General features: G+C 44.5%; 1 protein-coding gene across 4 annotated transcripts in view; it reads right to left on the bottom strand.

The window, feature by feature from the left end:
- Positions 1-19,999, bottom strand: part of LOC111846867 (ephrin type-A receptor 6-like) — a 153,470-nt gene that overhangs the window by 83,716 nt on the left and 49,755 nt on the right. The window lies entirely within an intron of this gene.

Here is a 19,999-nt window from a genome sequence, read left to right as displayed (position 1 = left end):
ACAGGAAGAGAAAAAAAGTATCTGCTTCCAGACTGAAGGTGGGGTGGGGGGGAAATGATAACAGAGTCACACAAATAACTTATGCAGCCCAGTGCATGATGGGACAGCTGAGTTGTGCAGAATTCTGTTTAAATCCACAAACAAAGTTGTCAAACTTTTTAATGATGTAGATTCAACAGGAAAACATGAGAGCCATCCAATTGTCAAGTCTGTGGGCATCGCAGCCAATTAGCATTTTATCCGAGCTCTAATGCAGAAGCTTGGAGAGGCCTGGATAGCACCACAGAAGGTGACGGGGAGAAGCATGATAGCTTAATTTACTGGGTTCTGAGGCACCCCCACCCAGCTCACCAGCATTCCTCCTGCAGCCCCAAACACCTGAAACCAATCTGACAGCTTCCACAAATAAATCCTTCCCTGGATCCCATTTAAACTAGAATGAGAGTCCCCTCTTTCAAAACCTCTGATCTCTTTACTACAACTCATAGCATGTGATTGCTTCATTACGGACCCTCTCAGCTCATTTGCATTTTGCCATATCTTTAGGATGAGTCTGGGAGAATGAGGGCTTTTCGGCTACCTGCACAGTGGTGTGCTGATCAATACGCTAATGGCTGACGAAGTACCTCTGTCCGGGAAGCCAATCTGACTCGATTGGCTCCTGTTATGTTGGCCTCTGCAGACCCTCCATTCAGCCTTGAGTAAAGGAGATCAGTTCCCATAATACCCAGTAATCCTTATCCCGTAACTTTACGCTTGTATTGCAGAAGAGAAATGAGTCCAAATGCAAGTCCAAGTCCGAGTCGCGTAGGTCTCAAATTTGATTCTGAGTGACACAAAAATATAACTCGATTCGGACTCCTCGAGTACTACATCCTTGTCATTTGTACAGGTATACTGGAATGTTTCTTTTCACATCCCGCGCATCGATGTCCTTTGAGACATACACACAAAATGTTGGGGTCTGAGCAGAGAGTGGGCAATTTATGTGGTACCCCTGGAGCATTCTGGGCCTTGGTCAGGGGCCCAAAAGGGATGTGGCTATTCCACTGAGGTTGGGATGTGAACCAGCGACCTTCCGAACACTAGGACGGAGGCTTCGCTAGCTGAATCACAAACCACACCACTTAAACGTGGCTGCCAGCTGTCCAGCTCATCATGAAAGCAGTGACCCTGGGCGGGGTGTCAAAACTTCATGTGACATCATTTCTACCACACAGCAGGCTGCATATACGTACTGGAGTGCACACACCTCTGCAAGCTCCCTGAAGATGGCGCATCTGCCTGGTTTACAGCAGCCCGGCGACCAGGAGCTAAGGGTGCTGCAGTACTGTATGCAGATGGGTTCGGCAAGTGTGACGTTACGGGTTTTATCCCTTGTGTCTCATGGGGGTCCGTGAGCAGATGGAATTGTAAAGAATGTTTACTCGCTGGGAGCTGCTTTGAAATGCAAATGGAGGGGTTCAGAGAGAATGGCCAATGCACTGACCACTGCTTACCACAGACACTTGTCCGCAGAGGATACACACCCACCCTAACCTGCGGGCTTCTACACCGGAAAACGAAAGCCTCATAGTCTGTGTGCTCCTCCTTCAATATCTAACGATCCCCGTTAGAAAATGGGTTCATATAACTACTATGAAGTATAAGTAAATAAAAATATCTATTCGTCTTCCAGCTTCTAATCCTGTACAGGGTCGGTAATGGGGGGCCTGGAGCGTATCCCGTGCAGCATAGGGCTTGAGGCAGCAGGACACCCTGGATGGGATGCCAGTCTATCAGACACTCTATGGGGAATTTAGAGACACCCTAATGCTAACTGCATATCTTTGGATTGGAGTATATTTTTAAAGCCCAGGGAGAACCTCCACATGCACATATTAGAGGTGCGATTTTGCCACTGTGAAGGTGTGATGCATTACTGGGGCTGAACACAGGACAAGAGGCTTTCCTCATCACGTCTGCACTGTGAGCCTTATTACAGGGCATTCCTTGGTTTGCTGCAGTGGTCAGCTCCTCTATGTGCAGATCAGGGAACTGCGAGCTCTACATGCCTCCTGCCTGCTCCTGTTTCGCTACAGTGAATCCCTCCCCAGCCCTGAGCATGTCACCTTCATGCGTGGGAGTCATGATTTTGAGTGGGCAGAGGGGAGGGGCTGGGGCTGCTTTGCCGCTTTGTCACGGCTGTCCACAGGAAGCCACGGTGCACTGTGTGAAGGTTGCGGAGAAAAAGTGCAAACGCACAGCCACTGAGCTTCACCCTCTCCACGAGCCGGAAATGTAATGTTAATGCGAGCCACTAAAATAGCTGCTCACGCCTTAAGGTGCACTCAGCTTATACAGTTGGGCTGGTTTTAATTGGAGTTGAGCCTGTTATATTTACTGTTTGAGACCCTAGGTATCCTACCTGCCCCTCAATGTCAGGCATGGAAGGTATCTCGGAAAACCTGAGCTTTGAACCGTACTAATTGCCGGATGTTTCCAAAGATCTGGCTTTCGGAAGGCGGACCGATGGAGGTGACGCACTGTGGCTTTGATCTCCTCTATGGCATTCCCGCCAGTTCACAGAAACATCCCTTCAACCGATGCGGTGCGGGGAGAGCTCAACAGTGCCTTTAAGACATGCATTATTCACCATCACTGGGCTTTGAGTGCAGGGCCATGCTGACAGTCTCACAGGGCGGGTGGAGGTGAGCTGGCCACTACTCTAATGGGCTCACTAATCAGAGAGCCATGTTAGATCTGACGCCTCTACAAAAAGCCATATGGTATCTTTCCCAGAAGCCCCTGCTGAGGTCACTGCAAGGTGACCAAGGCAGACAAACTCCACCTCTAGTCCGTGAGCATGAAGCAGATGAAACATCTACTTGTGCTGCTATACAGCAACATGTCTGCTCCATTTCTGATTGCAGATACTCCATTTGCCTTCTCATAGAATGCTAACATGGTGCTGGTGTTTTTTTAGACTAGACGTACTTGGAGCTACGTGCTTCATGAACAGAATGAGCCAGACTTTACTCCATACATTGAAGTGATGACAACTCCTCCAGAATCCTAAAAGTTTTAATGAAGGACACTGCACTCTTTTCTATCAAAACTTTTTGTGACTTGCTGTGACTGTTTGGGACTGCAGAGCTGAAAATTCCTGCAGGTCAGGTTACATGACCCCAGAAACATGAATTCTTGAAAATAGTTGGTGCTGAGGGCCTCAGAATACTCAGATTATTAGGTGACTTAGTCTGCTTAAACTAGATTTTGGATGGGTACAATCATGGCATTCGTCAATGTACAGAGGTTCAAACATTAAACGATTAATACCTTTTCCTAGGATATTAAGATCATAGACACACTCATAGGGATCAATAAAATTTGATGTCACTGCAATAAATACTGCTGTAGCCTATTCGATTTGGTCCCATTTACTAGATCCTCTTCAGCAGAGTCACTGAAAGTTCATGATAAATCCCCAGAGGACGCGATTACTCATACCCAGCATTTTCAAAAAGTGACCTACTTTACTCGCTGCGTTCCTGTGTGGAGCGGCAGTGTGGGAGAATGGGCCAATCAGCTTGGCGGCCTTGCTGCAGTGTGGAGAATTCACGGGCGCGTACGTGTCTGATACGGCGCAGACATGCTGGATGTATAGCGCCCCAAGCACGGGACTGCAGAGCTCGTCTCAGGGGGAATGAGGAGCCTTGTCAGCGGTACCCGAGATACCAGTTAATGAACAAATACTACACGAGCCCTACGTAAAGGGTTATGGGAAAAGCACAGTGAACGCACTCGCTCTCAGTGGCTGATATAAACGGTACCTTAACAAAGATCCAGCGCCTCCATTTCTAACATTAAAAAACATAAAGCCATGGCCATTTGTCTGTTGAATTTTGAAGAACTAAGATATAACTTTTTCCTTTTAAACACTGATATTACTCTGCCTATTATTAATAATGGTTTGCATTAAATTATCTGAAGGCAATTGGTTCTCACTGCCTTTTTCATGGTTCCGCGGCCCGCGGTCACACATGGTCTGGTACCAGCTAATAAACTTTTCCTGGCAGCTGGGTTAGCAGAGGGTTCCTTCTTTGGTGGTGTCTACGTTACATAAACACCCATATCTTATCTGGGCCGTGGTGCAGGCACTTCAATGCCGGGCGCTGTTGCATCTTTTGGGGCTGGATTCGGAGAAAAACGGGGGGAATAAAGAAAAAGTTCAATTGAAATGTTAGAAAGTCTGACAGCACTTTGTTAGCAACATAATAAAACAGCAAGCGCCATGCTGCCTTTGTTTTGCTAGCAGTGGAGGCTGTATTTACGTGCTAGCTGGTACGATGGGGAATTTTTTCCCCCGTCTTTGATCAGGGCAGCCTTTGAAGTAACACTCAAAAATAAGAAAGGAAGGAGAAGTCATCACGAGTTCACCACTCAACTTGCTGCAACTACTGGCAAACAGAAATCTACATAATTTATGCGTGAGATTAAAATAACACAGACGCCTGCTCCGGGCGAAACCCCCCCCCCTCCACAATCCTCGACCAATTACACACCTTCGACTCCCTTTTACCCGATACCTTTGTACTTGTTTTCATTTTTAGTTAGGAAACATAAAATTTAGTTCTGGACAAAGACCCGTGTGACGGGAAAGTTAGATGAGGCGGTCAGATCAGACGCAGACATTGCAGTGCTCTGCCTGTCGCCAACAATCCTTCCATCACTCCTGCTGTCATAAGAGGATGGTGGCTCCAGACAACAAATGCTGTTCGTTGCTTTCCTTTCCGTAAAGCAGGACGTGTATGTGTCAATATGAGTGACACTGAAGAGGAGGAACACCCACGTTTAAGGGCTAATCATTATGCCGATAGTTCCTCTCCTGCGTGATTCACAGTCACATCTAAATACAAAGATTACCAAGACAACTCAACTTGAAACTAGGAAAGTATTTCAGAAAAGTGAGCCCTATATTTCCTACTTGTATTTACTGGAGCAGTACTGATGCGAGATGTGCGAATTGAAGTCATAGGGCTGGAAAACACTTAAATGTCATTGTTAAACTTTTTAAAAAGTTGTTCTGTCAATGTTAACAGAAACAGATCAAGCAAGGCAACAAGACTTCTGTCCGGCAATATTACCATTTTGGTGCAAAATAAGTTTTGTGAAAAGATGAAGGTAGCAGAAAGGGCTTTTCTAGTTTAATTCCTGGATAAAATTTAAAAAAATAAAATCTGTCACTGAGCGCACAGGAAGCATGAAAGCTCCAGTACCAACCATGAAAGTTTCCCCTAAAACGAAAGTAAAAGCAGGTAGGAACCCAGAAAGCATGAGAGAGCGTGGCAATTATCCAAAGCCTTGGCTGGTAGGTGTCCTGAGAGGCACCATCACGAAACACATCCTCAGGTCATTACATGATTAGTATCCGCTTTAGCAGGTTTAAGGCACCTGGAACAGGGTTTCTGTCCAAGCCACCAGCCCTGGCCTATTCCCCTGCCGTGGACAGAGCGTCTCCTCCAAGGCCATTAACATCCCTCCACTTCTGGGATCTCCTCCAGCTTCTTGGTCGTGGGCCGCCGGGCACCGACCCCCCCAGTGTGTGCAGGAGAGGGGACCCCATCTGTTTCCAGAGATTTATGGGAGCGACTTGCCAGCCCTGATGCTGAGGTCCCTGCTTCTGTACGAGGCCGGTTCCAAGGTACACATTCAGATTCCCAAGCAAGAGTTTTAATGACAATAGTCTAATTCTGAGTCTTTCTTAGAACTGGATCATTTTTTAAGTCACTGAACTGTGTATAAGACAGGAAATCAAATATGGGATGTTTTCTTCACCTCAACAAGAAACCCTGATCTTTGGATGTGGTGCTACAAACTCATTATAATATATAATTATTACTTAAGACTTCCAGTTGCAAATTCAGTATAATAAACACATTCCAGAAAAATAGTCAGATTTCACCTCAGTAGTATTATTGCAAATCATGCAAGTGTTTGTTATAGTAAAAGCATTTATAGTCTAAAACAAGCAATTTGTAATTCAGCTCTTTTGCAAGTATTCTGCCACACAAAGGTAAACACAGTTACTGCATATTTTTCAGAGTTGAGATATGATTAAAATTGGGTCCTGTCAGCTCTGTTTTTTCTCATGACAAAACATCTTAGTTAGACTATGCTTGGTTCTGAAGAAAACACTATCACCTACCTACTAAGAAGTAGACCTGTATGATGTGCAATGCTAATGTCGACATCGCATGTTATGCACATGCAATTGTCGCATCACAAGGACCGTGAAAGTCAGCTGGGTTGAGATTAGTGGCATATAATTTTGCATACCGTCATACCATCCAGATATCATACCACGGTATACGGTATTTTGACAATAGCAACGCTATTCCAGTATTTAAAAATCTTGGTAATGAAATCCCCATACCTGAAGATCTGAAATACTGTGTATACCACATTACCGTAATACCACCCAAGCCTATTTCTAATCATCAATAAGATTCGCTAGAACATTTTCAGTCTGTCATAGGAAAATTTAGCAAGCTTTGCAATGTTAATGACTGTTCCTTTTCAAGATTATCTACTATACATTGAAAATCAGTGTAAAGTTTATCACTGCCCTTTTTTCGTGAGATCAGCATGCATTCTCTGAGTCAGTCTTGATCATTTTCATCCTTGCTGTTTCACATAAATCAAATCAAATGAAATCAAATCACTATCTGTCACATCACTTGACACTTGTAAGCACAAGTGCGTGAAAAACTTCTCTGCAAAGACACACAATAGCAGCGATAGAGTAATGCAGATAAAAAACAAGAAGCAATAGTGCAACTGGAAGTATACAGGAAGTGTCAATATACGGCTTTGTATTAAAAACTGTGTGCAACTTGAAACAACATAGAATGTGTGAGATGTTTGTGAGCAATTTAACAAAAAATAAGTGAGGAGGAGAAAAGTGAAAAGGAACTGGTCACCACAAGACATTGCCTTCCACTGGATGAAAATATTTTGGATTCCATAGAGACGATATTATGTAAAAGCAAAAGATTTGTCTGCACTACTTTGTGTCGGCACAACTCACGGCAACAGCAATTTATTTGACAGAGTCTATTGGTAGATAAGTTCCCTTTTGACTGTTGTTTATTTTGGGTAAAATTTTCAACTCATTTATGCTTCATAAACATCACTGCATTTACCCCCAAAAAAATTTACATCATGGTATTTGAAATTTTACCAGTATTGTGCAGCCCTACCTACTACACATACGTGTGGCCAATCGTAAAATGCCAAAGACCTTTTTTCAGTCAGTGTAATTACTGTGTTCTACCTTTGTAGCGCGGTACTGAGTCATATGTTTTTAAAACGGTTACATATTTAATTAAGTGTACGAACTACATATGGGAGGAAGGAATGGGGACTTCTGTTAAGGATGAGATTTGGAGGGGTAATAAAAGTGAGGCCACTGCTTCAGCCTTAGAGATGTTGGGGGGGCACATATGTGATTAAAAAAGGGGCTTCGAGTTGCATGAGAGTTACCACTAGGGACAGCCATCGGGGTGACTGTATTTCCTGGGCTGGGAAAAAAGCGAGTGCAATCTGATTTAATGGCTGGGAATAAGGCTCAGTGGAATCAACTGGCTTTGGACAGGGTGTCCACCCCCCCTTCCCAGAACAAAGCATGCACTGCTGAGCCAAATGAAGACTGCTATCTACATCTGCACAGTACCTTTGGCTCCAGAGTTAAACCTTGTCCAAATGTTGGTGAGGTGCTACAAGATCCCATATCTTCAGCTGTTACAGCTGTTAGCTGCCTGTAAAAATCAAGCCTGGACTTAATGGGCCGTGTGGGAAGACGACACTACAGAATGTGAATAAATGCACAGGCTTAGTTATTACAGCTTTACGCAGAGGAAAGCTAGGCAGTAAACATGGAGACAGACTGGGTGCTGGCATCCCTGTGATACTTACCAAGGTCCGATGCAGAATATCTACAGAAGATCTACAGCCCCATGAGGGAACAAGCTGTCTGCATACAGAGATTAGATTAAACATAAAAATTCCACACTAGTGGCCAAAATTTTGGAAACACTGCCGAGATTGCAGGACTTTATTCCAGTTACTTATTTAATTATCCAGTGTATGATATTTGTAGACATTCCTTGATTGTTTATAAACATTAATTGCCAATATCCGTGTAGTACTTTTTGAAGCATAATGCCAAAGATGATAGGTGTTTCCATAGTTTTGGCCACTAGTGTATTTAAATGTAATCTACCTGAGATTTTTTTAGATATGAATTTCACACAGAAACCGTATACATGCTGATCTCCATTAAATTTTGCAATTTATACTGCATATAAACCAATATATGTTGTACACATGTATGCTCTTGCACATGCATGGTTTCCTAACGTCACTGGTAACCATGCTACAGCAGGCACCACGAATAGCCATAGACTGCACATACTTGAATAAATGAGGATTTTCATTAGTTTCGTAAAAGTGCATTAAACTATTAGTAAGCAGGAAAATCTGATATTACATAAAACAAGCTCCCTGTGAAGCTTTCTGTCAGTCCTGGGAACAGTCAGGGCACAGAGCCATTATGTTTCAGAGCTGTGTCTGAAACGTATTTTAACACTGTCACCAAGTCATGTAGGTAAAGTGTCTGTGTCATGTCTGTATTTATAATGATGTTAATAAATATTAGTAAAAAGTAATTTCTGTAAAATAATGTCTTACACACTGAAACTGTCCATCAATTGATTATACTTGCACACGCACCCACATGTACAGTATATACCATATATATATTTTCCCTTCTTTAGTGTATTTTTTATATTGACTGCTTGAAAGAATATATAAAGATTTTCCCTATTCTGTGTTTCCACTGTCTTAATCTATGTGTTCTCCAATGGAACAAAAAAATGAGATGAAATTAAACAATGCAGTTGGCATGATTGTTCATGTACTATATGGTATTAACAGAATCAAGTGTGTGGTCCGTGTGAGCAGGCTGCCCTGCCCCCCAGCAATCTGGGGGGGCGTCACTGCTAGGCCTGGACTGCACAGCTCTCTAAATGGGACGCCGAATGCCGTACTGTCACTCTCACTGCAAACATTACCCCAAAAGACAGAGACAAGGAAACCACTGTGACTGAAGGCACGGAGACAAACCTCTGAGGCAGGGTTTGGGCTTCCATGTTCAGCCAATTAGGAGCCAGGTTATGGGCTCATCATCAGCAAAGAAAGGGGAGGGGTCACGTATGACATCACAAATGTAGTGAACGAAGTAAACCCTGAAACAGACTTATCTATTAATCCTCAGCATACAGCATATCTGTTAGTAGCAAACACATAAAACACAGCAAAAAAGTTTTATCCTCTAACATGGAGAGTTTCAAGGTGACACCCCTTCTAAAGTTAAAGGTACACAAAATATAAAGTTTACTCAGCTGATTCCTCTAATGGCATGAATCTAATTATGATTTCACTGGATGATAAGCTTTCAATTTAATGCCTCATGTGGTGGACTGAGAGTTTTTACTGCGGTAAGTTACCGCCAAGGAGCTGCTCCTCACATGCCAGTCAGGGGGGCAAAGGGGGCAGTTGGCACTGATTCGGTGTTTGTTAGTACTGCTGTGGGTGGTGAAGGGTCACTGGGCGGTCAGACTGCCAACGCAGGTGAGGTACATCTACAGTCATGTTATTCAGCTCTCTCACCTCTTTAAAGGAACAAATCCTGCAAGTACAAGAACATGACTTTTGTCTGATTTAACAAAGCTACAAGTTACAGGAATCTGCCCACACATCTCCTAGGTAGCGCGGCAGGGTGGCTCAGCGGGCATCAGCACATGCCTATGGGTCCGGGCTTCAAATCCCATGTGTGCGCCATGTGGAGCTTGTATGTTCTCCCTGTGTTTTTCCCGTGTTCAACGACAAGCAGCTGAAGATGAATGTGTCTGTGAATTGCTTATTGTCTGTGTGTATGCACCCTGACTCCCATATTGCACCCTACTAGCTTTTTCACGCTGTAGTTCCTATTAGGCATCTCACTAATGATTAGTTCAGCGACGCAGTCGTAGAGTTTACAGTTCCTGCTAGCGCCTGGGTATTACTGCCTCGTCTGCTGTTTCTGTGTGGTTGCTATGCGCTGACCTAAACCTCTAACCCTGCAGACAGAAATCCAGCTACTCTGTCTTCACTCCCCTTGCACCAGAATTAGTTTCTATAAATGGGAGACAACGTGTCATTCAACATGACTTTTGTCAATTAGAGCTTATTCTCGAAGGCTGGTCTGTTTGTTCGCCAGGATACGGCAACTTGTCTGCATTAAATGTTTAAATTTTCTTGTGAGTGACCCCAGGGACCGTCCAATGGCACCCAGTAATTGAAAATTTCACCTGGAAACTGCAATCCTGTTTTTAGCAGCCTTAATGAAACCCTGGGCAGCCAGCATAAAGAGTTACACCAGGCACATAAAGCGCTTTTTACTTCCGTTCCTTTATTGTGTTCTTTTAATTGCCTGGTTTGAAAAACGCCAGGTAAGAAGCGGAATCGGTGTATCAGTGCGGCATTAGCAGCAAACAGCACGGCCGCCCTTTCACACGCCAGATAATTCGACAATTAAAAAGCCATCAGACACAGCAATGAGCAGGAGGCTGCAGCACGCGGCTGCCCACCACCTCACTTCTGCTGTGTGAATCACACAGGCTCTCCCGGAACTCCACTGAGCACAGTGTCTGCCCCCCCCGACTGAGCACGATCCCGGCTCCCCCCCTCTCTGAGCACAGTGCCTGATGTCCTGAGCTCTCCCCCTCACTAAGCACGATGCCCATCCCTCCACTGAGCACGGTGCCTGAAGCCCCCCGACTGAGCACGATACCTGCTCCCCCCTCACTGAGCACGGTGCCTGAAGCCCCCCTTATTGAGCACGATACCTGCTTCCCCCTCACTGAGCACGGTGCCTGAAGCCCCCCTTACTGAGTACGATACCTGCTCCCCCCTCACTGAGCACGGTGCCTGAAGCCCCCCTTACTGAGTACGATACCTGCTCCCCCCTCACTGAGCACGGTGCCTGAAGCCCCCCTTACTGAGTACGATACCTGCTCCCCCCTCACTGAGCACGGTGCCTGAAGCCCCCCGACTGAGTACGATACCTGCTCCCCCCTCACTGAGCACGGTGCCTGAAGCCCCCCTTACTGAGCACGATACCTGCTTCCCCCTCACTGAGCACGGTGCCTGAAGCCCCCCTTACTGAGTACGATACCTGCTCCCCCCTCACTGAGCACGGTGCCTGAAGCCCCCCTTACTGAGTACGATACCTGCTCCCCCCTCACTGAGCACGGTGCCTGAAGCCCCCCTTACTGAGTACGATACCTGCTCCCCCCTCACTGAGCACGGTGCCTGAAGCCCCCCGACTGAGTACGATACCTGCTCCCCCCTCACTGAGCACGGTGCCTGAAGCCCCCCGACTGAGTACGATACCTGCTCCCCCCTCACTGAGCACGGTGCCTGAAGCCCCCCTTACTGAGTACGATACCTGCTCCCCCCTCACTGAGCATGGTGCCTGAAGCCCCCCTTACTGAGTACGATACCTGCTCCCCTCTCACTGAACATGGTACCTGGTCCCCTCCTTAGCACAGTGCCTGTGGTCCCCCATCACTAAACACGATGCCTGATGCTCTCCTCACTAAGCACGGTGCCTAATCAATGCCCCCCCCCAAGCCCAGTGTCTGCTCCCTCCCATCAAACATGGTGCCTACTCTCTCCTTACTGAACCCAGCACCTGCCCTCCCTGACTGAGCACAGCGTCTGCACCCCCCTTCACTGAACATGTTACCTGCTCTTCTCTAACTAAGCAAAGTGCCTGGCCCCCTCACTGAGCACAGTGCTTCCTTACCCCCCACCCCCCGAGGACGATGCCCTCCCCCAACAGAGAACAGTGCCTGACACCCCCCTCAATGAGCACAGCACCTGCCCCCCCTCCCCCCAAAAAGTGAAGTGTCTATGACTCTATATGTATCATTCCATATGTTTGCATAGTAATATAAGTATGTTTTGACTGGATCTATAGAAATAAAGGTAAAAGAAAAAGTCCAGACTAATTTTCATCATCATTAGCCTTAATTTTTTTTTAAATACACAAATATAGTAGATGTCTGTTTGGTCATATTGCATCATCGAAAATAACATCTAATCATCCTGCTGTTTACTGCTGAACTCCCTTCTTCTTATTCATGGGGGAAAAGTGTCCCTCTTACATCCTTATCTTAATGGTAGGCAATTGAAAAACACTTCTTCCAACATCTATAGTGCAGACTGACATGATCAGTCATTCCCCCACGGAGCTGTGATGAATGTGTGGGATGCAGAATCCTCAGGAAAGCTGTTTGTCATCTGTGCTGGGGGCGAGTGTCTTCTTATACACATTGGCCTTATGTATATAACCACATGTATGTGTATGTATGGATTGGCATTCTGTCTAGGGTGTCTCTCATTGGTTTTTGAAGTTAACTGGAAGATAACAGATTTGGAGATTTGATTAAATGAATCACTTGTGTCATTTATAATAAACGTATTAAGCCCTACAGAATCAGCTGTTACGGATGATGGATGGAGGAAAATATCAAATCATACTCTGTGACATGGAGGAAATGCTGATTAGAACTCCATGTGAAAACACGGACACCCTACGCGCGGAGAAGCACAGCTCGATTGCAGAGCTCCGGCTTCTGCGCGGCGGTTTTCCTGCATGGTGAAGAGCAGCTGCAGGTCAGATGTGAATTATCACATTCTCACAGATGGCCACCATCTTCTTTGCATGTGAAAACATACACGGTCGGGAACAAGCTGATTTTAGGCTCATTTTACCCTTTTTGTGCTACTCAGCTTACAGAGTAACGACAGATAAATTCAAACGGAGGTCATAAGAGCATTTTCTCAGTGAGAGGCAGCAGACATTCCTTTGATTCTCCATTGAAATGGCTGATGGAGTGAGCGCCAGCCCCGATCGTTGTTTACATTTTATTTGCTTATAAAATATGAACCATGTGATACATCTCTGGTCTTGTGGAAGGTTGTTTTTTATCGTCTGCTTTCATATAAAGATCCTGCCACATGTTCGGCTCAGCAAACATCTTTCCTTTCCCCCCTGAACATCTCTACTCCCCGTACTTACAGTGCAGACGATTGATTCTAGTGATTAAACGGTACATCACCGGCCCCCCATCAATAAGAGGTATTTATATAGCTTCTGTTATACACATGATTGTTCAGCTGCTACTTTTTATCCATTTATACTGCCGTGCAAATGCAAAACACAGTCACTGCATATTTTACCAAAACTGTGTTATAATTATAATTGTCTCTTAGGTTTTATCATTTGACAAAATATCTTAGGTACTACATAAATACATATTTAAGAAGTACACCATCATTTACCTACCTACTACACATATGGGTGGACAGTCAAAAATGTCAGTGTCAGCACAGTTACTGTGTTTGGTCTTACCCACATACCTGGGTAGGGCAGTATACCATTTGCTATTTTACTGGAGCAGTCCAGCTTACAGGGTGATGCAGTGGCTTAATGCTTAGCCTCCAGGGATGTGGGTTTGACTCCTGCCCTCGGCTCTCTCTGCGTATGTCTGTGTGTGAGGATCTTGCACATTCTCAGCTGTGGTTTCCTCCCGCAATCCACAAACACAAAGGCAGGTGAACCTCTGCCTCTAGACTGGCTGTAATGTGCGATTGCATGTGCGAGCATACTTGTGATACGAGCATCCCATCCAAGCGCCTTCCTGGAATAGGCTCCAGTCTGCAGACTGTGGAAGGAAACTGGAGTACCTGGACAAAACCCACAAACTCCACACGCAAAGAGCAGAGGCAGGATTTGAGGCCCCAACCCTACCACCTGAGGCACTGTGCAGTTAGAAACTCATTTGTGCTTATTAAAGATGATCTATGCTGCTATTGGTTTACTAGAAATGACTAACAGCCAAGGAGAAAAATGTATGGAGTACAGCTAAACAGACTTCTGTCCCATCACAGATACACTAGAATACAGCTGGGAATGACTGCTGGGAGAAATCACTCATCCTTGCAGAGCAGTATGCCTGTCTGAGGGAGCTTGGGGCGTCCGGTGTGGGGACAGGAAGCTAGTGCCTCACAGGCAAGCAGGCAATGAAACACACAACCATACACTGGGGGCGATTCAGAGAGGCCAACCAGCACAATATAAGAGAACATGCAAATTCACACCCACACACTCAGAGTGGGGGTGACAATCAATGCCCCCAACCCCGGTAAAATGAGGCAACTGCCGTAACTACTAGCCAAACCTAGAAATGACCCATTTCAAGATGTGTGAAGAGCACATTAAATGCAGCTTGTAAGTACTGACCTCTATTAACCTCTACACTTCCTGACAGAGATAAATAGTGCCATTGATTTTAAGGTCTTTCCCACTTTCCCCTGAGAAGATTCTGCAACCAACTTTACATGGTCAGTGTTACACTGGTTAATCCATTCCTTAGATGACTAACCCCCCTAGTCATTCAGCGTTGTTAGGACACACAGCTACCCCAAAGGTACAGTAGATGGCTGAGCACCTCAAACATTTAAGGATTTCATCGTGCTGCCTGCACACTTCAGAACAGAAGTTCTTTTTGGTTCTGATACTGGCTTAGTGGAAATTCTGGAGCGAGTTGTTGTGGATCAACTCAGAATATATCTCTCTGACAGTAACCTATTTGAGGAGTTTCAGTCTGGCTTTAAAGAACAACATAGTACAGAATCTGATCTCCTTAGAGTTTCCAATGACATTCTCCTTTCATTTAACTGCTGTTTTTGACACTATCAATCATTCCATTCTTCTTACTCGCCTATCTTGTTATCACTGAATCTGTGCTCTCTTGGTTATAGTCATATCTCTCAGATAGATCTAATTTTATCAGTATAAACAATTGTAAATCTTCTACTGTTCCTGTCTCTCACGGTGTTCCACAAGGTTCGGTTTTTGGTCCCTTGCTTTTCATCATCTATATTCTACCTCTTGGTCATACCATTCGTAAGCATGGCCTGCAGTTCCCTTGCTTTGTAGATGACATTCAGCTCTATATCTCTACCAAATCCATTTCTAGTGCCATTCACTCCTCCCTTTCAAATCGTCTCACTGAATTAAGTCTTTGGATGCAAGCAAATTTCCTCAAATTGAACCATAGTAAAACTGAAGTTATTATTGGTCCAAAATCTGTCATTGAGTCTTGTTATAATTTGTCTCTTACTATTGATGGTGTCACTGTCTATTCCTCCTCTCTCATCTGAAATTTAGGTGCTCTTTTTAACCAAATTCTCTCCTTTGAGCACCATGTAAACCACACAGTACAGATAGCTTTTTTCCACCTCAAAAACATTAGCTGCCTTCGTCCATTTCTGTCATTTTCATCTGCTGAAACTCTTATTCATGCTTTCATGACATCTAGATTAGATTACTGCAATAGCATTATATATGGCCTCCCTGACAAAACTACTGTATAAAGAAACTTCAGTATGTTCAAAACTCAGCTGCTTGCCTCCTCACACAGTCTCAGTCCTTTGACCACATCACTCCCATTCTCAAAGATCTTCACTGGTTTCCTATCCGGCAGCGTATTTCATTTAAGGTTTTGCTCTTTATCTACAAATCTCTTCATAATCTGGCCCCATCATATCTAGCTGATCTACTGCATAGACACTCCCCCAAACATTGCCTTCGTTCTGCTGACTCTAATCTCTTTTCTCTTCCTAAAATCACTAATTACCACTATTGGGTGACAGGGTCTTTCCTGTTACTGCCCCATCTCTATGGAACTCCCTTCCTAGTGACATTAGGAACTCCTCATCTCTATCTTCACTTAAAAACTCTCTTAAGACCCATCTTTTCAAATAGCCTATAATTGTTGACAGAACTTTGCCCTGTTTGTTTGCTTAATGTTTATATGTGTTTTTATTTCTCTTATTTGCCTTTGTAAAGTGACTTTGAGTACCTAGAAAAGCGCTAGATAAAATAAAAGTATTATTATTATTAAATGCAGATAAGAGCCCATGGTTTGGATTGGGCCCAAACACTTTCCTGTGTGTAGGGCAGCTGCAGATGTTATTCACTTGCTGGCACCAACTTAGCTATTCCAAACAAAGAACCTGGAACTTCCTGCTACTGTGACAGAACGTAACAGTCTTGCCCATATAGTTATGCATTAAGGCATTAAATCTTCTGTGTTTTTACGTGCTATTCAAGCAGGTCAGGCATCTTAAATAATATGGGTGCTTGACTGAGGTACTTGACCCTTCCTTAACGATTTATGCAGAGCAGAAGAACTACTGACTTTTTTCTGTAGACCTCCATGGCAGCCCCTAAAACCATGACAGGGAGTTTGCACTCTGATATGAAGGGCATTTTTCTTTCCTTGAAGGGTCCTGCAGCATCCCACTGCTTCTATGCCAGTCCAATACCATTTCAGGGATGGAATTGATGCATTAAGGCCCTTATCCTCCCCAAAGGCGACTGTTTTGCTGTAAGTTTCAGGAGTATAATAACTCTGGCAGTTTGAGCTGCAGAACAATGCTGAGAATGGGAGTCCTTAGCTGACTCTGCATAAAACACGGCTCCCCAAATGCCCTCAGGGCTCAACTTAACTCAGGTGTGAAGCCTTCCTCACAGAGGAAGCAATCCATGCCTCCAGAATACACACACGCATCCAGCCTTAGAATACCAACCCGACTCCAGGTATAAACTTTACTTAAATACATAGTTGAGATATAAATTCTTTAGATCATTAACACATCACAGCACATATGGCCATGATATGGGATGTAGTGCTTTTAATACTATACTGTATAACCTCAAAACATGCAAGTGGGCTGCATTAGCCTCAGAATAAATCTGTAGTTTAATTCAGTTTAAGTGCAGAGTAAACACCTCTGGTGAGGTAGTAAACAGTGCTATCGAGCAACCTTTCATCATACTTTCACAGTGGATGAGATTATCATTTGTCAATCAATGGCATATTTAACCCAGTAGGAGCCCAATGACAGCTGGGTGAACCGGTTAGTGACTGACAGCCCTGTTTAAAGCCCACCCCCCATGTTTCAATGCCTCATTTATCCCATACACACTTCTATGCACACATACCTATGCAGGTCTACGAAGACATGCAGGACACATATTACTGCACTTCAAAACCCAAAAACTGCCACCCAGATTTAATTTCCTGTAGCACTACCTTACATGATTATAAAGTGATCTTTAGAACAAGCAATGTTAAATAATTTTAAAAAGTTTTTTTTTTTTTTAAATGCTCCTGTTTGAATAATAAGTGCATATGAAGAACATACCTTTTTCATTTCTTTTTCAATTCAAAAAAGTGCTTTAATGATAAATGGTCGTTGTTGCTATGGTCCTATATTCTCTGTCTGAAGAAACGTAAATCTTTTCTGACTATCCATCTGGTATGTCACATACAGTGCATGACACTTCACACCTTGAAATAAAGCTTATTGCCTCTGATTTACTTCAAAAACAATGTTATGTTGGGAAAGATTACAATATTTAAACAAGAACCATAAATAATTAAGAACCATTCAAATTTTTAAAAAGCTTTTTGAACCATGCCTAGGAAACACCAGTTTTTAGCAAATCGGACATTACAATTACAATATTCCCCACAGTAAATAACAAGAGAGGCTTGTGTCTGATCAGTGGTAACTTTCAGGTTTTAGTATCTGATGGACATAATGGAACTCTGTTGACACAACAGATTAAAGCTTGTTTTTGAGATTTCATTATTCCTTGACTGGAATGTTCTGCCAACCAGGAAGGTGACTATGACCATCTTATCGCATCCCGACCAGTGGTGACAGCCTTTGTTCTTCACTACTTCTTCTGTAATTAAGCAGAGCACATATTTGTCTGACCTCTCCACAAAGCGGGGGGGGGGGGGGGGCAGATCTACAGTATTTTTCCTGCAATAACAAAACGAACGATTAAACTGTTGCCAACCCTCCATACATTAGCACAGTGTTTTCCAACCCAGTCCTCGAGGCTCCCAAGACAGTCAACATTTTTGCTCCCTCCCAGCTCCCAGCGCACCTAAAGCAAACAATCAGGCAAACAAGAACACTGAATATCTGGTACAGGTGTACTGGGAGCTGTTTGAGGATCCCAAAAGACTGGGATGAGAAGCACTGCATTAGGATATTATGACATCTAAAGGGCATCCAAGCTACGGGCCAGACGGTCATGTATATGCCCACCTACACCTTAGGATACTTAGCATTCTAAGTGAGGGAATGGCCACTGTGCCTCTACACAGGCACTTAAGATTCAGAGCGGATCCTTCAGCAGAGAGGCGCCCAACAGCGGCAAATGGCAGTAAGGCCACACAGCCAAGAGGAACGCCGAGGCGCCGTGACACTGATGAATACTGCGCCGCAAAAAGCAGCCTATTTGTAACCAGGCTTTAAAATGTCTTAGGAAGGTGAGGGCGCCACTTACAAATTCACTCTGTAGTCCCATTACAAACGCACGGCCTGACAGCTGACAGCAACCCAGGACAGCAGGCTTAATCTATCAAGCGATGGATTCAGCTGATAATGCCGCAGGGAGGGCCTTGCTTGGGAGAACGCTGAGGCTGATCTGCGGCGAGATCTCCCTGACGCAGCCCTTGCCTGTTAAAAAGGACTGCTCCTTCATCCATAAAAAGAGGAAAACAGCTATTTCAAACAGCAAGACCTTCGCTTATTAGATCACAGCTGAGCACGTTTATACTGAGCAAGCGCGTCAACAGAAGATCAGGTGGGATTGGGCTGAGCTGGCGATGTGAAGATAATGAAGCCAAGTTAAGGCCAGGCTGTTCACTGGCCGGGGCGAGATTCTCGGGCCGTTCCTGCGGCGCCAAGCCGCCAGCTCAGCTGCCTGCTGCGCCTGGGTAAGGCCACCTGGAAGGTTTATCCAATCGCCTGCTGAGCTGCGCTTTCACATTCGTATCGTCTTGTGTGTGTGGTGGCCCTCGTAAGGTTATGATTATCTCTGCTTTCCTGGAATATACATAGGCAGAACCATGTCAAAAAACCTATACCGTCATGGTAAACAAGTCAGCTTGAAAATCTGTGCCACTCAGAGGTACCTCGCTGGCTACCCAGTGAGGGCAGCTGGCTTTGTTGCCTGCGGTGCCAGGGTAAGAGCCTCCAGTCTGGCCACAGGGCTGCTCCCTTCAGTTCCCAAGGCAGAAGCACCACTGCATTTTGTATTATATTTAATGGGGGTCAGTGGCACTGTGCTTGCGATCGGAAAGTCGCTGGTTCAAATCCCAGGGTTGGCAGGATGATTTCACTGTTGAGCCAGTGCCCTCAGCCCCTTACTCTGAGCCTGCTCTCTCATAAAGATATGCTGCTTTAGATAAAAGCAACTGCAATGTTTTTCTTTAAAAAAGAAAAACACCACCATGTACTTTGGCAAGATACACAGCCAAATGTACATTCCTTGAATACTACGCTATAATAAAAATCTGCTTGACAATATGATTAATATTTATTTAGTTATTTAGATCCTTACTGTGCATCAAACAAACTGCAGGACGCTCAGCCAGCTGTCACATCCCTGCCATGCCGAAGCTGCTTTCCTCTCACCACTCAGCCAGCTACATATTATCTTCCTTATTTATGACTGCAAAACGTCACATCGTGACGTCACGGCTACATCTTAAAGTCGCTAGGCCGGCAAAGGGCCTCGTATTTATTAAATTATCATCCTCTCTGTCATTATGCATAGTTAGTTTGCCATTTAAATATTTTATAACATCGGGAAAGCAATTACAATTGCTTAGCAACTGACTGGTAAAGTAATTATTGATTTGTGGTAATGCTATTTACCGGTGTTGAATAACTGCTATTTAACTAACCAAGAGCAGGGCGCAGATTTATTGCTGATGTCCCTTACAAAGGTGCTGGAGCGACTGTCCCACATTTTGGG

The sequence above is a fragment of the Paramormyrops kingsleyae genome, chromosome 1 (genome assembly GCF_048594095.1).
Source record: "Paramormyrops kingsleyae isolate MSU_618 chromosome 1, PKINGS_0.4, whole genome shotgun sequence".
NCBI classification, from domain to species: Eukaryota; Metazoa; Chordata; class Actinopteri; order Osteoglossiformes; family Mormyridae; genus Paramormyrops; species Paramormyrops kingsleyae.
This window is presented reverse-complemented; position numbering and strand designations above follow the sequence as displayed.